Source organism: Haematobia irritans, chromosome 1 (genome assembly GCF_050003625.1).
Source record: "Haematobia irritans isolate KBUSLIRL chromosome 1, ASM5000362v1, whole genome shotgun sequence".
NCBI classification, from domain to species: domain Eukaryota; kingdom Metazoa; phylum Arthropoda; class Insecta; order Diptera; family Muscidae; genus Haematobia; species Haematobia irritans.
Window position 1 is genome coordinate 135,062,016 of NC_134397.1, and position 6,000 is coordinate 135,068,015.

Below are 6,000 nucleotides of genomic sequence, written 5' to 3' on the forward strand. Positions count from 1 at the left end.
TAAAAGGTTGGTCTATGATTACTCCTTCTTGGCGTTACATACAAATGCACAAACTTATTATACCCTGTACCACAGTAGTGGTGAAGGGTATAAAAATAAATTTTGTAAATCATTCGCCGAATATAGCAAACCAAAAATTTAAGCAAATACATAAACATAAATATTTAAAAACAATTAATTTCTCTGAAATTCCAAGAATAGAAATACCTCCCACTCCCAACCCCACGTCCCACTTCTTTATCGATTTTGAACACATGTGAAAGTAATATTTTAGGGTAAATCGAAAAATATTTAAAAAGGTATTAATATCCCATTGCTCTCCACCAAATTAACACCACTTCTATTCCAAAAGCAATCATCCTCCATGGTCGATATGATTTGGTTTTTTGATCTGGTTTTTCTTTCAGAAAAATGAGGGGGGAAAACTAACTTTATCGATGAATAAACTGAATGCTAAAAATGTGCATCAGAAAACATCCCTCTCATGTTTATATAGCCCAAGATATACTTTTTTATCGACCCCAGTGAAAATCCAAAAAGGTCTTCGGCAACACCAAATGCTTCTTTTCTTTATGCCAAAGCAATAATCAGAATTATAATTTATTCAAGCCAGCAACCAAGAAACATTTCATCCACTGCAATAGTGGGAATATGTTTCCATGTAATATGATTTAAGGGGAGTTTACGGTTGTTACCTTTGGCAAAAAAGTCATAAAAATTGTCGAGATTTTTCTTTTACTTAATGATTGAAGTTTTTCTCTTCCCCCAATTTGCGTTTGGATTTCTTAGTGAATGTACTGTGAGTTTGGCTTTAAAGGTTCATCTATCGAATCAAATACAAGGGCCTTAAGGGTTATATTAGTTTTCGGACCCTAACTAATTGGGATTGTTAAAAAAAATCGTTATTTCTGATCTCAAATAATTCAGCGAATAACGGTTATCTATTCTTAGCAAAAAAATTGGAAATTATTCTAAAGGCACAACTTTAAAAGCACTTCCACGAATGTCCTCCCAAAGATGTTCTTTATTCATTTTCATTTGAGTCATTTTCTTATAACTCTCTTTTTCATATTTTTAATGAGAAATTTAATTTTTTTTGTATCATTGAGCTTAACATGGAATCGGGCAGCACTCAGTGATAAGAGAGAAGTTCACCAATGTGGTATCACAATGGACTGAATAGTCTAAGTGAGCCTGATACATCGGGCTGCCACCTAACCTAACCTTGTATCAAATAGGTTAAAAACTGATTAAGAATTAATAAAATCGTTAAAATTATTTAAATTTTGCCGAAAAAAAATGCTAAATCCATTCCAGAAAATTTGCGCATTTTTGAAAATATTATAAATTATAAAAAATTTACAAATTATTTATTTATTAAAATATCAAAAAAACAAATTTAATTCACATCCAAAACACTGAATTCGAATCACACCTTAAGAAGTGATGCATATTTAGAGCAATGGCTGTTGAGATGGTGAAAATCCGTCCTATGACAAGCCCATGTTAAATTCATTGCTTCTGCGCCAATTTTGCACCATATCCGGATTCAAAAAGAACATTTTCACTACTTTTTTGGCGACGCTTTTTTTTGCTGGGTGTTGCTATGATTAACCCTTTCGACCCTGAATTTTTATAGGTATCGCTAAATTTTTTTTTTACTTTTAATCGTGTTGAAGTCATTTAAGAAGCGTCTAGCCAAAATTTCGGGTCGCTACGCCCATTCGTTTAGGCGGTAGAGAATGTTGCCTGTGGGCAACTTTGGGCAATTGTGACTACAAAATAGTTTCTTTTGCATTAATAGACGTATTACGTTTTATTGGATTTTTGTTAAGTTTTTTGTTATTTTACAGTAAATATATACTTAGATGCGCGCGTGAGTGGAATTTCAATCACGCTCAAACACATTCACGAAGAAATATTTGTACTCACGCACGCCATGTGGGTAGGAATTCACGGTCACGAAATTAATTCACGAAATGAAAAGTCATACTCGCGCACGATCACACATGAACAACGTTTATGTCTCACGCTTTCGAACGATTCACGACAATTTTCGTAATTCACGACAAATCTCGTGAGTCACGAATATTTTCGCAACACGACAATTTTCGTGGCTCAATAAAATTCTGGTAATTAACGAAATTTCTCGTGATTCACGCTATTGAGTTGGATCGTGAGGGTGGGTTGGATCGTGAAAGTAAATTTTTATCGGGAGCGTGTTTTCGGAGAAAGTTTACTGACTCACAATCACGAACACAATTTGATTTTAACTCACGCTCACGCGCCACACATTTTTCTTTAATCCCGTTCACGCATATTCACGAGATTTCGTTTAAATTTCATTCACGGCTTCGCGTGAATCACGCGTGACTCACGAAAATGTTTTGTTTTTTTTTTTTGTTTGTTTTTAACCCATGTCAATTTAACTGGCGGTGTAAAAAACCAAAGTATTATAAAGCGTCAATATTCGTGCTAATCCTCTAGTATGTTGCCAAGAAGTGGCTTCCTCCCTTTTTACGATTCCTTCCAAATTCCCCACTGCACTGCAGATATGTTTTCCACATCATCGCCGCATTTCTCGTCACTGGGACATCCCAATTGAAGTTCAAAATTTTTTCAAAATCATTGTTTTTCAAACCTTTTTTCTCCAGGCCTTATGTTCAAAAATATGTAATTTTACTACCACAATTGCCTAAAGTTGCCCACAGGCAACTTTTCAATTTTAAAAATTTCTCATCTGTTGTTTTTTCGCAATTCTAAGATTTGACTTCCAGAAATATTTTATTTGACATGTACTACAATAGATTTAATAAAAACTTTCAACATTTTAGTTGTAATTTTTGAAAAAAGTCACATGTATAAAAACCTCTTTTTAAATTCGCAAATATTTTTTTCTTGAGGTACGTGCGTATTAATGAATTTTTTTTTGCTAATTGACAACCAAATTAGCTGATTTTTCATTCAACTTGAAGAAAACACTTGTAGCTTTCGATACCGTTACAGTTTTATGAACAAAAACAAAAACAACGCTGACAGTGAGTCTCAAAACACAAAAAGTTGCCCACAGGCAACTTTAGGGTCGAAAGGGTTAAGAATTAATAAAATCGTTAAAATTATTTAAATTTTGCCGAAAAAAAATGCTAAATCCATTCCAGAAAATTTGCGCATTTTTGAAAATATTTGAGATCAAACGTTTCCGACAGCGTTAGAATGCATTATAAATTATAAAAAATTTACAAATTATTTATTTATTAATATATCAAAAAAAAATTTAATTCACATCCAAAACACTGAATTCGAATCACACCTTAAGAAGTGATGCATATTTAGAGCAATGGCTGTTGAGATGGTGAAAATCCGTCCTATGACAAGCCCATGTTAACTTCATTGCTTCTGCGCCAATTTTGCACCACATCCGGATTCAAAAAGAACATTTTCACTACTTTTTTGGCGACGCTTTTTTTTTTTGCTGGGTGTTGCTATTGTATACAGATAATTTCAAATGAGATCAACTACGAGATTTTGGTATCTACTCAAAAAACGCGTGGATTTCAACATACACAGAAAAAAAATATTACCAAAATATTTTCAATTAAAAAGTTAATTGAAGCTGAAAACTTTTTCAATAAAAAAAATTAATTGATACAATTAACTTTTTAATCAAACTAGAAACATTAAGTCAATTTGGTCTATGATAGAAAATTTTAAAATTGTCAGTGACAATATTAATTGATACAATTAGGTTAGGTTAGGTTAGGTTAAAGGGGCAGCCCGATTAAGTTTCAGGCTCACTTAGACTATTCAGTCCATTGTGATACCACATTTAACTAATAGTACCTATTACATATGGGTACTTCTAGTTTTAACCACTGAACCTTCACTATTATTTTCTTTTGTAGAACCAACCAGATTGTTCCAAAAACATTAACAGACTGCTTAAGTTAAAGTTTTCCAGGTCCGCCAGTAATCTAAAGCTATATGCCCCTAAAATTCGCTTACGCTTTACACAAAATGCAGGACACCCACACAAGAGGTGTTCAATTGATTCCTTTTCCTCCGCATCATGACAGCTCATACAATAGTCATTATACTTCGCACCAATAGTTTTTGCAAAATAGCCTATCAGGCAGCGACCCGTTATAGCAGATATCAGGAGTGATATCTGGCGTCTCGAGAACACTAGCATATCTAGTGTGCGGTTTAAGTTTAAATGGGGCCATATTTGCTTGGTGTCGTTACAACCCTTGCAATTCTCCCATCGAACATTTGCCATCATAACAGCCTTCTCACGCAGCATGAGCTTGCAGGTAGCCAGGGGCATAGCAACAGATTCTAGTTCCCCTGGAATATGTAAGGTAGTCCCTAGCCTTGCTAGCGCATCTGCTTCGCAGTTGCCCGGTATGTTCCTATGGCCAGGCACCCATATTAGGTGAATATTGATACAATTAACTTTTTAATCAAAATCGGAAGACTAAGTAAGTTAAAAAATTATTGATTTTTTACATTTTTAATAAAACCATTATTTGATATGTTATGTTGAATAATAAAAACGAATTTTGACAAAAAATTGTGTTTTTCTTTGTTAGACCGGGGACTTATCAGCCAACCTGTTAAATCGATTTTTTAATCCAAATAAAAACACAAATTCATTTAAGAAATTGATAGAAATTAGAAATTTATTAAATAATTAATTGATACCATCATTGTTTAATCAAACTAAGAACACATAGTTAGTTAAGACAAGTATATAAAGCAGTAAGTTCGGCCGGGCCGAATCATAAATACCCACCACCATGAATCAAGTATTAAAGTTGCCTGTGAAAATTTCTGGGGGATTTGGAGACAAGCAGATCAGTTCAACCAGTACACTTCCCGAAGATAAATTCAAAGATTTTACCTATGAAGACGAGATCAGATTCTGGATTTATAAGAACCATATTTGTTTGAGTTTTAGAGGAATCATAAACATCGTGTGCAAGTGTGCAAGAAAATGAATTTAAAATGAAATAACGCCTTGATTTAAAATCTAACATCTGTAGATTTTTACCCCCATTATTTAAATGATTACCAGAAGTAAAATCTGGAAACTATAATTCAGTTTCAAGCAATTTTCATTATCAGTGCACATTGACCGATACTCACCATTTTTAGCACACCTCTTTCTGGTCCCAAAATACCTCTAGATTTCAAATTTCAACCAAATTGGATAAAAACTATGGTTTCTAAAAGCCCAAGAAGTAAAATCGGGATATCTGTCTATTTGGGAGATAAACCAAAACATGGATCAATACACGCCATTTTCGGCTCTCATATTTAAGGTCCTAAAATACCTGTAGATTTCTCATTTCAGGCAAATTGGATAAAAACTACGGATTCTAGAAGCCTAAAAAATAAAATCATTTCTTGCACACCTATTTGTATTCCTAAAAACCTCCAGATTTTCAATTTCAGGCAAAGTGAACAACAATTACGGCTTCTAGAAGCCCAAAAGGTAATATCGTCTATCTGATGACTATATCAAAACATGGACCTATACTCACCATTTTCGGCATACCTTTTTATGGTCCTAAAATACCTCTAGATTTCCAATTTGCCTCAAATTTTGGATAAAAGCTACGGTTTCTATAAGCCCACGAATAAAATCTGGAGATCGGTCTATATGGGGGCTATATAAAAACATGGTCCGATACTCATCATTTTCAGCACACCTCTTTAGGGTTTTAAAATACCTCTAGATTTCTAATTTCGGGCAAATTGGATAAAAAGTACAGATTTTAGACGCCCAAGAAGTAAAAACTTGAGATCGGTCTATATGGGGGCTATACCAAAATATGGACCGATACTCACCATTTTCGGCACACCTCTTCATTGTTCTAAAATACCTCTAGATTTCCAATTTCCGGGAAATTTGATAAAAAACCGCTAGTCACCATTTTTGGCACACCTCTTTATGGTGCTAAAATACCTCTAGATTTCCAATTTCAGGCGAATTGGATA